Below are 18,039 nucleotides of genomic sequence, written 5' to 3' on the forward strand. Positions count from 1 at the left end.
GAAGAAAGCTAGAAAATAAAATTGACAATATTCAGTAAACCTAAAAAATACCAAAAACTTAACAAAAAAAAAAACAAAAAAAACCCCAATACTAAACGATAAAGATTTTTTTTTTTACAATAAACAAGTAAGGTTCAATTACTTACTACACCCACATTTTTAGTTTGGATATAAATATATATATCCATTATGTAAACTGTATATACTGTATATATACATATATATATTATTATATATTATAATTATTATTATTATTATTATTTTTTTTTTTTTTTTCAAGATTTCAAGAGGTTTGTTTGTCACATACATATACATGCTTTCTTACATATATGCAGTGAAATGTCTTTGCAACGCACTCGGATGCACAATAAGTTCTAAACTGAACACAATAGTTGATCAAATTCCTACCTAACTAACTAACTGAAACTAACTGATTCCTAAAACGTAATGCAGTTAGTAAATAGAATAATAAAAAATTTAATATAATTAAAATAAAAGGAGACTCAAAAAGGTAATACAGAGTGGGGATACGAAATAGAAATAAAGGGAATAGAGTTATGTGTATGGGATAGGCTATTTGTATATACAGATATGTGCAGTAAAGTGGCAGATTTACTGATATGTGCAGATATGTGTATAGATATGTGCAGTAAAGTGGCAGTGTATATACACACAGTATATATTTATATATATATATATATATATACGTATATATACACACACACACACACACACACACACGCACACACACACACACACACACACATTCGTAAGTTTACTAAATAAAACAATGATAAATAATAAATTGGTCTTTTGGTTGTTGTCCCCCCCCTCTCTCCCCCCTCTCCCCCTTCTCACTGTAGTTATTTATGGTGTGGTATGTCGAGGGCGGTAGGCCGAGGCCTTCTCCTGTTGCACCATGGCAGACATCACAGATAATTTTAGTATCACTACCCTGCCACACTCCATCACCATCACCCTCTGAGGAGAGAGGGCAAACTGTGTGTGTGTGTGTGTGTGTGTGTGTGTGTGTGTGTGTTTGTGTGTGTGTGCGTGCGTGCGTGTGTGTGTGTGCGCGCTTTTTGGCGTGTGCATGTGTGTGTGAGTGTGTTTATCCGTATTTGTCTGTAGTAGTGTGAACATTGAGGGAAATTTGATTCCAAACATTGAAAATTTGTTAATATACCATTGTAAATACACAATAATCCGAAAAATGAAGTATTACCAAGAAAAATAAGCCTAAAATAAACAATAAAAGTAAAAGGACCTGTAATGCTCCTTTTCCCTCAAATCATGTTTTTGAAGTTTGTTGCTGAAGATACAGTACCACTCAGATTATGCATTCAAGCCGTTCTGACATGCCTCTATGCCCTCCTGTTCCAAAAAGGGCTGTTTCAGTGTGTGCCACTTTAGATGTAAATGAGCAGCCAGGCCCCGGATCCTGTGAGCCAATGGGGTTTGATCTTTACTCCGGGTTCAACGTACATTTTAGTATTCTTCGTATTTTTAGTATTTTTAGAGCTTATTGGGTTCTGTTGTATTTCTCTGTAAACTTTTTTCCTCCTTTCAGTCTGCGTAACCTGGTTTCTGAACTCATTTGAGGCGAGAAAAAATAAGCAATCCAGTTGCTCAGTCTTCAGGCCCCGTTTAAAAGCTTGCTCTGACTTTCCAGAGTCCGGAGCAGTGCAGAGCTCGGAGCACCACGGGGTACGGTGGGGCTTGAGGCTTTTCTTTGTTTCATTCAAATGTGGAAACATCTGAAAAAATAAAAATAAAAAAATATATATATATCTAGGGTTTTTGTTTGGAGAAACAGCGGCTCACGCAGCGCAACCCTCAGTGTAGTCAGCCTAACGCGGGCGGACACACACACACACACACACACACACACACACACACACACACACACACACACACACACACACACACACACACACACACACACACACACACACACACACACACACACACAGAAAGAAACAAAGCAAATACTTACATTTGCCTCGTCTACAGTTGGTATTAATTCATCTTTCTTTTAAAAGATTTGTGCTGGTCTCTTCAGCCAACAGAACGCTTTCCCACGATTAGCTCTTATTTTTTGACGCCACGCGCTCCAGCCGTGGGTAGAGTTACTCACATGGGAGCAGTTCAAAGCTCTTGATGACGTAGTTAAGGGTTGCAAAGCTGAACCGCTCATTTCGGGACTTGTCTTCTGACCTAGGCAGCCCCCCCCCAAAAAACTGACCGTGTTATTTCACAGTTTGTGTGTTAGTAGGCCCAGCAGAGCCCCAAATGTACGAGCACAACCACTGAAAGAGTGAGTTTTGCATCATAGAGCCCCCTTTAAAGTAAACTACAAGTAAGAAATAAATACGGCTCAAAAAAATAAAGCATAAAATAAGCTTGCTAACCAGAAAGTGAACGATAATCTAGCGATAAAGATGTTTTAGATGAGCAGTTGTCTGTGCTCAAAGAGAATTGCTGTTAAACTCCAGTTATAATACCGACCGTGTGAGGGCTTTTCTTTCTTATATATATATTTTTTGGCAGTTATTTTCATTGAAGAGAACGTTGGAGAGAGTTGGGAAATGGGGGGTGGACGAGAGGGAGAGACACGCAGCAAATGAGCGCAGGCTGGGTGTTGAGGATTCTTGAATGAACTAACTGTAACTTAACTTGTTGGTCTGACGTTTAGAGGTCACAGCGTTACCTTTAGACGTACCGCCTGTAGTATCGAAAAGCATGATAAATGTCCTTATCGAAAATGGGGTCAAACACATTTATATGGTTCTAAAAACAAGGCCTCTTTCCAATTCGCTTTACAATTTATTTACAGTTTTGCAATGTAAAGACGGTTTTCAATGAGCTTTATTACAGACAACTCTAACTATTTTGTTCAATGGAAGTTCCATTTGTCAAATTTGGCACGCCTTAACCTGTCTTTGAAGGACATATCATTCTTTATTAAAGCATATAATATATATATATATATATACATATATATATAGAGTATATATACACACATACACACACACAACCCTCAGTCAATAATCACATCTAGATTAAGTGTAGTGTAGCTATGATGACACGCTTGTTCTAATTATTGATGTCATACATTATGTAGTATATTAATAACTTCTCAGACAAGGTTACCGTGTTTACACCGCCTTCAAGGTCTATCAGCATTTCGCTGTCTGCAACCGAGGCGTCAAACTTTAAGTGAATGGCCAGGATGATGACCATTGGCCTTTTTTTAGCCTGCGCTGTCAGTATGCTTAGCATACAACGCAGATTTTTCGTATGCCATTGCATCCAAGACAGAGTTAATCTACAAGTGGAGTTCAACTTCAACCTGCAATGCCACTCTTTATTAATCATGGAGAAGGATCTTATCATGTTTTGATCTATAAACAACTAATCGTCATTACTACTCCAAGAGGGGGAGAATCACCACAGGTCAGACAGATAAACATAGAGACAAACAACAATATGTACTTCACACAATATAAACATAAGACGACATGTATTTGACAAAACATGTCATATGCATACATTAAGTTGACGAAAATTGGAACAGTAATTACGGCACGTGGTCTCTTCCTGTTATAGCCATGGCAGTAAAGTGGAAGAAGGGAGAAGGATGTAATCAGAAGGCTGCTTATGGGCGTGTTCGAGGCAGATAGTGGTTGTGTGTGTGTGTGTGTGTGTGTGTGTGTGTGTGTGTGTGTGTGTGTGTGTGTGTGTGTGTGTGTGTGTGTGTGTGTGTGTGTGTGTGTGTGTGTGTGTGTGTGTGATGTGTGTGTCCGATGAATGCACGGGACTTGTCCCAATTAGTTCTTTATCTGTGTTACATAAATAACTAGTCATTTCCCTTAGCGCCATGTTTCCCCATGTTTGTTTACACATCCCTCCCACGTGCAGATAAGGCACAGTTGACAGTTTACTGATTATAGCCTCAATGTGCCTAAAGAATAAATTTAAATTAAAAAAAAAAAAATTTAATTTTCCATGCAAATGTACTCCCCTGCAAAATCACCCCAATCATTCTAGAATGTAATTAATGAATTCTTTCCAAATAGAGCTATTCAATTCATCTGGTGAAAGTCTGGTGAAGTCTGGTGAAAATTCCTGTATTTTTTCATATCGTATATATAAAATAAATATTGTGAGGTCAGTTTTTTCCAATATTGTGCATCCCTAATAGCGATCATCTCTGACAATATTCTGCTTAAATGCAAACTTAAAACGCAACCATGTGAATCACTTACTGTAAACAGCTATAACACGTACACAAAAATGTCTTTATTTATCCTTATATGTGTAACACACTTTAATTTCTCTTCACAAAATGGCAACCTCATGTAGCTTCGAGCCCCTCAGTGCAGACAGAAGGACCCACACAGGACGGCAGAGGTCATTCGGTTTGTGTAGAATGGTGTGTGTGTGTGTGTGTGTGTGTGTGTGTGTGTGTGTGTGTGTGTGTGTGGTGTGTATGTGTATGTGTATGTGTGTGTGTGTATGTGTGTGTGTGTGTGTGTGTGTGTGTGTGTGTGTGTGTGTGTGTGTGTGTGTGTGTGTGTGTGTGTGTGTGTGTGTGTGTGTGTGTGTGTGTGTGTGTTGGTGTAATCCTCGACCATAACTAGGGGGGTCGGGTCTTATGTAGGGGCTCTACAGTGGGGAAGTTCAGTTCAACAGATCCACTCAAAATAGCCTGCCCAGTGGTCAAAGTTAAGGCAGGCAGAGAAAGAAAGGGGGATGGCAAGAAAGAGGAAGACAGAATGAGGGAGATGGAAGGAAAGAAAAGGGATATGTAAAAATGCAGCATCCGCCCTCTTAGAGGGCCCATCCTCCCCTGGACCAAGAGCAAATAACCACTCACATTGGAGCAGAAGCACCTTCATAAAAACCGAGAGGAAAGATGTGGCAAGCGGCCATGTTTGGGGATTCACACATAGGATTAGGAGTAAGGAATGGGTCTTGACCTGGGTGTGCTGTCGAGAGGGGGATATCTCAAGGATGCATCCCACTGGCTTTTGAATTCAGGATTGAACATGAACTCGGAGGAGGCAATCTTTTGGAGATACGGAACCAATCTGAACAAATTTTGGAACGGGAATTTAAAGCGCAAGGCATGATCCGGAAAGAGCTGCTCGATGCACGCAAGGCTTTGAGAAGTGTGGGGGATAGAGTAAGTGGGCCAAGTAGGAAAAATCGAAGAGGTGAGTGGTAGCTGCTTCTATAAACCTAACCACCATGTTAATGCTGTCCTTTTAGGGGCTCCGATTGGTCTTCTTTCGCCGCTGTTTAGTCTGACTGTCACTAGAGGGTTGTGAGACAAGTCAGTCAAGGACAAGTGTATTTGTGGCTATAGAACTAAAATTCATTGTTGCAACTACAATTTTAGGGGTGCTTCTCATGACGAATGACTTTGTGACCTTTTTGGACATTTTTTTTGTCCGTCTGAGGGCTTTGGGTCGGGAGACGTTGGTCTGTAAAACCCTCCCAGACTGGAGCTCTGAGTGCACTGCACAGGTCCGTAGAACGGGGAAAGCGATTCCGATTATTTAACAGTTTCCCCTCTCGTGAAAGTGACAACAAAGCAGTGCACTTGAGACAGATAAAGTTGCCACTTCATTGGCTTGCTATCGCCTAACCCTAACCCTAACCTCTCCCCTTTCACGTATTTCCAAAGTAACCCTGCTGTTAACAGAATCTTGCTCGTCTTCATTAAAAAAAGCATGTATATGTGCTTAGAGGCAAATAGTTTCTCACAAGGGTATCAAAGATATTCCCCGTTCTTTGTCATACCCAAAACCTACTTGGACGAGATCACGGTTGCCATCGCCGTACTGGGAGGCTTACCCTCCCGCTTTAAGCTCTACTTCCAGGAAGGATCTGGAAGGTGATGGCATCATGACCCCCAGCCCCGGAAGAACGATGAAGGTGATGACATCATAAACCCCATCCCTTTTGTGCTTTTGCGGGCGTGGGATCAGAAATGGCAAACAGGTGTTCAGGCTATGTGCATCCAATACTGCACAACTAAAAATGCAAGCATACATTTAAAGGTGCTGTTAGAAGGTAGAAATAAATCACACTGAGGGGCATCTCAGCTCCTGTGTGTGTGGCGTCAGCTTGTCCTCCATGGGCCTCCTTCAGTTTCCCACACGCGCTGCGGTTGCGCCTTTCAAGGCCTGAAGGTATGAACCGGAGTTCGTTTTTATACTACTGTGAAAACGATTGTGGCCGCTCCACATGTTCTGTGACCTTTGGAGGAGGGCCTCGCTGCCCTGGCGGAGCACAGGTCCATCAGCTGAAACCATGGGAATCGCAGCTGTGTCACATCGGTAGTAATCCATCCATGATTGCCTAAATAAAATGGTTACGGCCTGGGCATTTTATGTTGATTGGTTATTGGTCTTGTTATTGGTTTCAACAGTCTCGATATCTGAATTGAAAGGCATTGATTTCTGCTGTAGGTAGTATTTCCTCGAGTATAAGCATGTACAGAGTTGAAACCCAGTCAATATGGGTATGCAGCACTGCACTGCCAAACAGACTAGCCATTGTACTTTAAGTAATACTTTTTTTTTTCGCATAGTTTTTTCTCAGGGGTACAGAGGGGCACAGGACTGTAAACTAAATTTGGGACTTTCTATTGGGCTTCAGGCTCATTAGAGACACACATTTCGCCAAAGGGGTGATGCTGTATGTGTAGTGAACCGGTGATGGATTGGTGTCGCGGACCTTATGCGCTGAGTAAGCTGGGAGGGACTTCAACCCTCTGTGGCCCTAAACGTAAAATAAATCTGATAAAGAAAACGACTGAAACCGCCGGTTGCCAAATCCTATATCAAATGTGTGAGGGCTCTGACATTTCACTCTTACTTCACTGTTGAGAAGGGTTATTTCTGACCGCGCTGACATTTCACTCTCACTCCCGCGTTTCGCCGTTGAGACCGTCGGGAAGGGTTATTTCTGACAAAGACTTGTTAACATGTCAGCCTTCAGTGGTTTTTCGAAATGTGGCTACGCGGGCCGCACCGGGTTAACGTTGTCCTCGATTTGCACAGCCACTGAGATACAAAAAGGCCTGTGCTGTATCTTCCTGGTTAAACAAACGTACCGCACACCCAGGTGCCTATAAGTCAAACCTGTCTGCTGAGTCACGTATGGTTGACTGTTATAGCCCCCCAGCCCCAGCGTAACAAGTCTGCTTTCACCACATCATAATGAGCCACTTATTTTGTCAGAAGTGTGAGACTGACATTAGTCAGAATAGGATAGAGATAAGCAGTTTGACGATTCCACGCGCCTGGAATATAAACCACAAGTGGGGATGAAGTGCAATTATTTAACTTCCAAATATCCAAGAGGTGGCCAAACACCGCTTTGTACGTTTTGGTGGGATCAACTAAAAGGGCTCGGGTGTTTGCCCTGGCGCGGGGCTTGTTTGTGTTCCATCGTTTTCGCATACAGTCATCGGCAGGGACCCTTGGGGATTTGGTGAGGATTAGGTGATAGGATCAAGTTGCAGTTTGACCGTCAGCGTTCCCCGATGCTCCGCGCGGAATTTCCAAACTCGGCCGCCATGTGAATTGAATCGCTCTGCCCGCCGCACGCGTTGGTCCCCAAAGATGTCAAAAAATGGCTCGTGATTAAGTTTGGGGTTGTCGCGGAGATTCTACTGTGTGGTCGGTGGGGTAAACCCTTGCTGCTTGCAGGAACAGACCGAGACCCTCCTTTAGTTAGCTAGAACAAAATGTATTTAATAAAATAGCAGAGTAATGCTGCACAGTGATACACTTTAATTATGCTTTTGTTCATGTTGTGAACAAATGGATGTGAATGAACCTAATGGAACAAACACCTTCAAGAAAATGCAATAATGATAAGATAAAACAAACATAATGATGACGACAACAAAAGATTTATAGTGTGAGCGGAATGATTAACGCCTCCTATAAGTATGGGGTAATCATGATTAGACAGGTAATTTAATAGGGATGAGCGAGTACGGCATTATCTGCATCTGTTCAACGAAATTATCTGTATCCGTATCTGGAGTGGGCGGTGCTTAAACCCGGAAGTAGTTATTTTGAGCCGGAAATGGATACGGGTTCATCAGAAGTTGCTGTATTTATTGTTTATTTGAAAATTGAGCTCCATATCATCGTTTTTGATCACATGAGTAATATAACTAGTTACAGAACAAGTTTTTTTTTAAACTTGAATGAAAAAACTTTGTTGACTCCATGAACGCAACACATGCAGTGTTAAGAAGTGTCAGAAGTAAGTAGGGAGAAAAATGCACGAGCTACAGTTCAACTCAACATAACTTTCTTTTTTATTTATTTTTATTGAAATGTAAACTGTGAGGTTTGTGTGTGTGATCACAGGGCTTTAGTACCTACCTTTTTTTGTGGGGGTGGGGGGCAGTGTTCTATACATCTACAAAAAGTAAAACACAATGTTAATTTTGTGGCGTGTGAGTGAGAAAGAGAGATACCCTTTTCCAACTGCACCAAAATCCCGGTAACACCCGCTAACATCCGGCATCTGTCACCAGTAGGAAAGGAAAAACCCGGGTCTCAGGCCCGGGTCAAATGACCCAGCAAAAGACAGATTTTAATTGGTTCCACCTCCGATCGACTCTGATGTGAACAGGACACCCAGGACGACACGCTAATTTTGGCCCCTTTACCGGCGCGATGCGACGCACGTTGAAATTCCGGATCCTGGCATATAAATAGACAGAACTATCCATGTATCATTCCATCATTTCATATCCCATTTAGAATCCAAAATCAAAATCAGAAGTTATTGACTTATTTTCCGCGTGGGCGACCACGAAATATTGTGAGTGTGTTGATCGCACCGTTGGGATCACGGCTGAGAACGCCCATGCTCCCCCCCGGGCTGCGATCCACCTCAGCGTCACCCCATGCCGGCTCCCGAAGGACCGGCGCGCGCACGCAGCATGGAGTATCCATGCCCGGGTGCGCACCGGCCGGTGCTCCATGCTGCTGCTACAGTAGCTGTAGACGGAGCACAGGTTTGACACACTGGCGTATTCTTCCCTGGACAGTGCATCTGTAAACTCAATCCGGGGTCTGAGGGTCTTGCTCACTGATTCCAGAACATCCATCTCTTGCCATGCTAGTGCCATGTGCCAGGTGCCAGGTGAGGAGGTAGGTGAAGTTCAGCCTGGGCAGTGGGCATTTCTCGCTTTCTTTTCCATGTGTAGGTGAAGCGACTCACAATTATTTTACATGACGCCAGCTGCACGTTCAACACGGGGCTCTTTGTCCGCTCTCTCTGTAGAACAATGGAATAAATATATAACATTAGAATCGTGCCGTCGCCGGCTTGATGACTCTGAGAATGAAATCATCTTAGGTTTAGTACGACACACTGCCAATCCCAGCTGTGGAGACATTGCTAGAGTTGTCTCATTGTAAGACAATACATATTTTTTTCTCTTTTAAACTATTTTCTGTTATGTCCTGTCATTCGTCTGGACCATGAGTCTAAAATAAAGTTTGAATTAAGAATAATTGATTATTCTATATACAGTATGTGTGTGTGAAGCCAAACCTTTGAGAAAAATAGCCTGACCTACAAGCCTACTATCATATTTTTAAAACTCAAACTGTTTGTATGAGCACTTCAAAGACATACACTAATAGATAATATTAGAAAAAAATATATACGTATTTTGACACTCCTGTTTTTACCTCCCGACGGCGAGGTAAAACCTGTGGCCGAAGAACTGCAGTCTTGTCCAGTCGTCAAGTGCCACTGCTTTGACAACGTTTGCGCCATAGTCGGTGGTTTCGCGGACGTGCGACTCTTCTTCAAGCCCCCGCGATTCCAGCACTCCCCTCCAGGCTCAAGCCCTGAGCCGTCAATTCTCCAGTGTGGTCATCGGGGAAAAGTCTGTAAACATTTGCTCCCACTCCAACACCAACTCCCGCTCATCGTTGATGAAGTGGACGGTCAGACCACAAGCTCAGTGGCAGTTGCATCTTGTTTGATTTGACTTCTTCTTAGCTCTTTCTCCATTTGCTGACGGAACCTTGCCTTATAGTTTTGGCGTTTCAATTTGGCGAAAGTGTTTGCAGCCAGGTACCTGCTTGAAAAGGAACCGTGTCCTTACACAAGTACGAAGTGATGGCATTTTGTAATGTCGGTTCACCGCTGACTTTTTCTTTCTCGTAAGGACACCCTTTGGAAAATGCCTAAGAAGGTGATGTCTGGTACGCAGGGCCAGCCTTCTCTTCTTCTTGCCGGACGATTCACTTGACGTTTGTGGAGGACACGTTCTTTTTCTTTCCTCATTTTCCAGAAGGTTTTTTGGATTTGAGGTGGTGGAAAAGATTGCCTGTGTTACCACCCGTTGCAACCACTGTCGTCCTATTGTTTTCTGCTCGTTGTCGGACCGAATTTAAGAATTTAAGTCATTTCACTGCGTATATGTATGAACGGATGTATCTGTATGTGACAAATAAACCTCTTGAATCTTGACTCTTGAACCATGACCATGTAATGGAACTTGCACCGGCCTTATTTTTTATTTCTTTTTTTCCCCCTCCTCCTCTTCGTTGTGTGCAGCGCTTGCAGCCATTTCTTTGTTTCCAAACAAAGCAGCGTGAGCCCTCACATCTTCCAGAGGATTCGCTGCCGCCGGCTGACGGCGACAAAGCCGGCGGTGAACCTTCTTCTTCTTTCCGGCAGACTGGGCACGGTTTAGTGCATCATAGTCATAATCCTTATACGTAGGGCAAATTCATACCGGTGTACTTTCTATACCGTTTATACCCCCTACCCCTACTTCAATCCATTCAGGAAACATGTAAATGATCACCAAACCGTAGGGGTGCAACGGATCACAAAAGTCACGGTTCGGATCGTATCACGGTTTTGAGTCACGGATCTGATGATCTGAATACATTTTAAAAAAGGGGGACAAATATAACTTTGCTTTCCATCTATTCTGTAAAACACTTAAAGCAAGGAACTGTTGGCCATGCTATTAAATGAAAACAACGTTGAAGAAGTCCAATGTTTCAATAAAATCTTAAAATATATAAAATATTCAATACTCAGTTGTTAAATTAAAGCGCGGCACGCTTGATACCTTCTTCCTTTAAACATCGTGGTGAATGAAAAAATAGGATTAGATCCGGCCCCCAGTAACTGAATTGAATTCCAGTTACATAAACCAGTATCATGCTAAATTTCATGAAAATCGGTTCAGAATCAAGCGAGGTACAGTCGTTGTAGAGAAGTCTATATCTCTCAATACACGATTCGATTTGATTTAAACACATGTATTTTGTTTAGCACAAACCCTATCCAGTCTTGATTTGTAAAGGAAACACTTAGTAACTTTGAGTCCAGTCACCTGTGATCATTATAAATAATGTTGTTGTTTTTTTTGGTGGAATAAATATCAAAAAACAAATTTCATACAATTTCATAAATAACAGAAATGGTTGGGAGCCGTAAGAGACAAACTTTCCGACACACTGCAAGTCTCTCCTCTCCCCCCGCCACGTCTGTGTCCGCTCTGTACGTTTTGTGGGAATTATTACATTTAAAAGTCAAAGTGGCAGTAAAACTGTATTTCACTATGATGGTTACATTTTGCACACTTTCTGGTCACAATTTTGGTTCACATTCACATGCGAGCCAAACCGTCAACAACGATCCGTTACACCACTACCACACAGTATTTTGTTTTTTGACCACGACGGGGCGCCAGCTCGATAAAGTCCATGATGAGGTGCTCGAAAGGGGCACACGGAGTAGGATGGGAAGAGCTGGCGGCAGTGACACTTCTCCCTGCGTTGTTCCCGAGCACAAATGACACATTTTTTACAAAAACAAATTCTGTAAATACTGCGACCCTGCGATGAAAGTTTTCACGACTCAAATACAGGTACGCCTCGCTTAACGACCTACCTGTTTAACCACCGTTCAGACTTAGGACCAGCTCTCCGACCAGTCTGTATCCAACGCTGTGTACAATACCGCGGCGTCTCAGCGTCCAGCATCTCATCGTGCATCACCTTTTATATGCTATACACACTATATACACTATATACAGTATACTGTACACTATATACACTATATATACACACTATATATGCTATATACACTATATATAGTATACTGTACACTATATACACTATATATACACACTATATATGCTATATACACTATATGCACTATATATACACTAAATACACTATATATACTATTTACACTATATACAGTATACTGTACACTATATACACTATATATACACACTATATATGCTATATATACACTAAATACACCATATATACTATATACACTATATACAGTATACTGTACACTATATACACTATATATACACACTATGCTATATACACTATATGCACTATATATACACTATATACACTATATACACTATATATACTATATACATTATATATACAATATACACTACATACACTATATACACTATATACACTACATACACTATATATACTATATACACTATATACACTTTATATATTATATACACTATATGCACTTTACATACATTATATATACTTCACACACTATATATTCTATATACACTATATACACTACATACACTATATATACTATATACACTATATATACTATATACACTATATATATATTATATACACTATTTACACTTTATATACATTATATATACTTTACACACTATATATACTATATACACTATATACACTATATACACTATATATATATTATATACACTATTTACACTTTATATACATTATATATACTTTACACACTATATATACTATATACACTGTATACACACGTTAAATGAGGATCACCTGTAGTGAACGTTGTGTTGTACCAGCTGGAGTTGAGTTTTTTGACACTTTGTGAGCATTTTGAGCTCAGTCTCTCAAGGGGGCCTGTGTGTCGGCGACACGTGACTCCTCGTCTGGCGAGCAGATCAGTAAATCCTCTGCATATTGGATTAATGTGCTGGTATTATTGAATTCGAAAGCAGTTAAATCTTCTCCTCATGCGGCAGAGAACACTGCCGGAGACGCCACGTAGCCCCGTGGCATGCCGAGTCCATGTGTAACGCTTCCCTTTAACGGTGAAAGCGATCCACGACCGTGAGCCTTTGTCTACAGGGATGCTAAAGAAAACATTTGCCGGGTCAATAACAGTAAAACATTTTGACGTACCCGGGACTTGAGACAGAATGGTAGTGGGATTAGGTACAACAGGCACTCTGTGACGAACACCGTCATTCACAGCACGCAAATCTTGAAAAAAAAAAGCGGCACGAGACTCCGTCTGCCTTCTTTACATGCAGTATTGCTGTGTTGCATGGAGATGAGGGACAAGGTACAACAACGTCTGTTTCTAAGAGCGATTCAAATACTGGGGTAGTTCCTAACACATCAGCATCTTGTCGAACCGGATATTGCGGTTTACGCGGTCGGTAGGAGGATTTTGGAGTGACAGCGAGGGGAGTTGTCCCCTTCATTAGTCCAACATTTATTACGTGGCCCAGAGCGTCTCTGGCACCCTCTTTGACACGCAGTGTTCCTCAAACGTTCCCCCCCTCCTGTCGTCCTCACAATGGGGAGGAGATGGACTGATGCCACACTCGTAAAGTTGGATCGATAATAAAACCACCAAACATTACTTTTTAGGTTAAACTTAATTCCATCAGGACGCACCTGCCAATCGATTCCTGTTGGTTCTGTTATGGGACAGTTGGGGGCATAATGTCTGTGTTTGTCGCAGTAGCAGCATACAAGTGTACGGCCACTGCCGTTCCCCACTCCTTCTCAGCCTGGCGCATGTCTCGTCCGCCTGGTCCTCCTCGTCCCGAGTGTTCCGAAGTCGGGGCTGGAGCTTAAATTTGGTGATGTGATGTGTGGCGGGTGATCTAGCATCTGTTTTGTGTGGTGCTCGGACATTAACCATCTGATGAGTGGTGTTACTGATTTTTTCTTTGTCTCCCTATCCTGTGCTGCCTCCACCCATGCAACATGCATTTTTCTCAGTCTGCTTTTCCTTTTCTTTTCCTCTTTCCCTTTTCATAACGTTCCATTTTTTCCTTTAAATTCTAAAAAGTTGGTTTAAACTAAAACTCCCATTTGTCGAAAAAAACAAGTTTTCCCATTATTTTAATTGTTGTGTCGTATCTTTCCCATGTTCATCGACCAGACATTTCGCCGGTCCGGTCCATTCCATTTCATTTACACAAGTTAGTCAACTTGATTATTTTCCACACCGACACACTTTATCTCTTTAATTATTTCAAATTATTTCAGACCTTTTAATTAATTCCAATTTGAAGAATTATTTATTTAATTGTGTTGACTTTGTTATTAATTAAATGAGAATATTCGAGGATTTTCTTTCCTCTGTTCGATCTTTTCCTCTACTCGTTTTTTCGCCGCACCCGGTGCCGACGGCTTTCTACAGTTTTTTTCTAAACGTGTTCCTCTATGCATTTCTTCGCCGCACCGGGCGCCGACGGCCTTCTGCAAACTTTTTTAAACGTGCTTCCTCAACCCGCCCGGTACCACGAGTTTCCGCGATCCTTCCAACTTCTCATGAGTGGCGGCCCGTCGGCCTAGAGAGTCCCGGAATCTCTTAGTCTCAGTATGTTCTCACCTTAATTTATTCGGGATCTCGTATCGTCTCTGTCACATCCCGGTGATTCCGGGTCATCGAGGCGACCATGCGTTCGGTCCGCGGGTGTCTCACGGTCGCTCCTGGACCGCTGTTGTGCACGTAACCTGGACACAAAGAGGTCCGACGAAGTCAAGTTAGAGGCGCCATGTGATTGTCGTGGAAATTCCACCGTGTGTGCGGGGAGATGAACCCTTGCTTCGGAACAAACTGAGAGCCTTGTTAAATTAGCTAGAACGAAATCCTCTCTCCATGCATTTGTCTCGAAGGAGTTCTTATACATAAAAGAGTTTTGGGGGGGAAAGTCGACGAGTCGAATCATCAGTCGGGGTGTCAGCAACAGTCAGTCGATTCTTCAAGTCAAGCAGCCCTTTTTTTTTTTTGTTGTTTTTTTGTCAGTCAGTCTGCATTACAATAACAGGATAAAACAGTTAGAAGATTAAAAAAATGCATTTGCACAAAATGCCCAAAAACATTTCAATGGGGAATTTCTAATAAGGGGAATCATAAATATATACTTTTTTATATGCGTGAATCGTCCGGGCATGACCCTCCGTGCACTGATGGCGGAGAGCCAGCATGCACCTTTCTTCCAAATAAAACAGCTAAAATCAGTGTGGGGACAGGCCACGGAGGAACGGGGCATTGACTCGTAGACTCGCTAAGATTATTTTCTGCGCGTAACGCATGGAGAGGGTGTCCCTATTATACATGGTTTTGTTGCATGCGCACTTCTTTTTCGTCCCATAAGCTGACGTAAAATATACCACATCTAAAATAAAATCTATAAAATATTTAAATACTGTGAAACAAATATGGCGATATTCATGTTATAAAGTATAGGCCCAAGCCTAGTAACTACACCCCTAGTTTCATGCTTTGTCCTTCACACAATAATACACGATGTGTTGATTAAAAAAATAATGAGCAGTTACAGTTCGGGCCGTGCAAGATAACTATATCAGAGTATGAGAAACAAAGAAGCGCTGTTTGGGAGTTGAAGGGAGTGTTCTGGATGTCTCAAATACTTATGCACTCGGCTTTACTTACTGTAACAATTGAAAGTACTGTGGAGACGAAGCTCGCATTTGCGGTCTTCACCAGCAGGAGAATAACAATACACAGACATTGTGTCTCCCGTCACAACTTCACGGCTCCCGTCATCCTCCTAGTTATGTGAGCATGGGTTATATGAACAAAACTATGTGAATATTGGTTACATAAAGCATATGAAGCATCATTTGTTGGATTTTTCTATCACATGGCCAAGCTTTGGGGTTCCGTCTATTCAGGAAAGTGAAAAGAAAAGTTTATCGCCGTAGTACGTGGAAGAATTTAGCTTTGTTAAAGCTGGACAGGGTATATATTTAAGCATGTGTGCCTACTTTGTGTGCTTACGCCAAAACTGGTCCCTGTGTTGGCTGAACACACATGAATGAGATGGAATCACATCAACATTAGTAGGACCCCTGCTTTGTTATTCGCTTCTAGACTAAAGAGGAGTGATAAGAATCATCGTTCGGCTCTGAAATAGAACACGTGGCCTTTTGCTGTCGATCACCATTTTGCTCGCACTCAGTGAAAGGCTTGGCTTGATAGCTTATTGGTTGCAAAGAATTCATTTTAAGCCTGCATTGGTGTGTGTGCTAAGCAAGCCGATTGGGCTAGTTTAGTTTTGGTTGTTTGTTACCCTGGTGATAGTTGTTTGCTTGGCTTTCTTTTAATCTTGTTTGTATCCACACTCGGAGACCTTTCCCAAGTCACACATCTGATCTTTAATGTGCTTAACATTGGCTGGACCAACGTATTGCAGAAAGATTAAAAAGGGAGGCTCCAGTGGTTGTTTTCTGTGGCAGTGAGATTATACTTAACATAATGCTGATGAAGCCACAGGGCTGGTGGCATCAGTCAGAGCTTCTCCACTGTAATCTGCCCATGTCACAAAATCAATGAGCGGTCAGTGAAGCTGGCTCCGTTTCCCGATGTTTTAAGATAATTAAACTCCATCACCCTACAAATTGGGCCGGTCCAAGTGTTCTTCTGAAAAACCATTACATTTTTCCTACTCAAGCTTAATTAATGCATCTCATCTGCAAAACAGGACATCCTGGGACATCCATAATGGGTTTAGGGTTGGCTTTTATTCAAGTTTGTCTTTGTATGCTTTTGAAGCTTTTTCCAAAACCTCGAAAGTCAGTCTGCATTGGCTCTTGGCAAAAATGTGAAGGGGCAATAGACAACTTTTCAACTTCCCCATTTGGGTTTCCAAGTGGTATTATTATTAGGCTTGGCATATCAGCGGCTTCAGGCGTTTGTTCAACACAGGAAAAAGTGACTCGGTCCAAAACGGTTATTCGAGCCGGAAGCGAGGGATCTTTAAACGGTGGTTCTCCAAGCAGGTTTAAGGGGAGGTAAAAGGAGCAAAGGCTTTCAAGGTGCGATGCATAACGGAGGGTCTCTGCGACGTGGCTGTGTCACCTTTTGGAAAATGTGGTTTCAAAAGAACAAAGAGGAAGACGGCGCGGCCCAGATAGAAAGGAGGTCCCTTCAGGAAACAGTGATGGCCGTGAGAGAGCGAGAACTTTGGGAACAAAGGAACTAACGAGCCGTCGTTTTCCAGGGTTTTTATGTCCTCCGAGAGGTGGACCCGGAAGTGACCTCCTTCAATGGCCATTGGTTGAGGGGTTTGTGATAGGTTTCTCATTAGTCAGGGAATTCTCGCGAGGCTCTGTTAGTTCACCGTAGAGGTGGGTGTTCCTCTTCGTTGTGAGGCGTTCAAAACCCTATTCCATAATCTGAATCTTAAAACCCGTCTCTTTCAATCCTTAATCTCCGTATCACATTTGTGTTTTGACAAAATCACACATGACACACAAATAACACATACGTGAATGAATCTTTGGAATGCAAGAACATAAACACATACGAAAATTAAATCTTTGGGACGCAAGAAGGGAAATCGCACATGTCAATAAGTCTTTTAAATGCAGGCATAAAAATCGTACACGGAATGAGTCCATTCGAAATACAAGAGGATGTATGGTCTGTATAAGGTTAAAAACTTGGCTTGGGGTAACACCAACAGTGGCCGCTAGGGGGTGGCCAAACTCAGCAAATGGAAAGACAGCGTAACATATTTTAACATTACCGCGTTATTATACATCTCCCAAAGTCGAGAGCGGTGTCGTTCTTGGCACAGTCATCTAAGGAAAAATGTTCAGGTCATGTTAATCCTCTGTGTCAAATGGCCTGCAGTTCATTGGGAGATCCACATACAAAGACAGAGATGGAGGGCAGCATATTCTCTCTCAATGTCCAAACTCATGA

General features: G+C 42.1%; 1 protein-coding gene across 2 annotated transcripts in view; it reads left to right on the forward strand.

Moving 5' to 3' along the window:
• Nucleotides 1-18,039, forward strand: part of spega (striated muscle enriched protein kinase a) — an 81,729-nt gene that overhangs the window by 5,573 nt on the left and 58,117 nt on the right. The window contains exon 1 of one of the 2 annotated variants that reach the window (XM_080024375.1): nt 5,185-5,219. The exons of the other annotated variant lie outside the window; for it this stretch is intronic. The gene's annotated coding sequence lies outside the window, so the exon portion shown is untranslated. Of the gene's footprint in view, nt 1-5,184; nt 5,220-18,039 lie in introns of those variants that run through there. 2 annotated transcript variants of the gene reach the window in all.

This window comes from Zeus faber (genome assembly GCF_960531495.2).
Source record: "Zeus faber genome assembly, chromosome: 2".
Taxonomy (NCBI): Eukaryota; Metazoa; Chordata; class Actinopteri; order Zeiformes; family Zeidae; genus Zeus; species Zeus faber.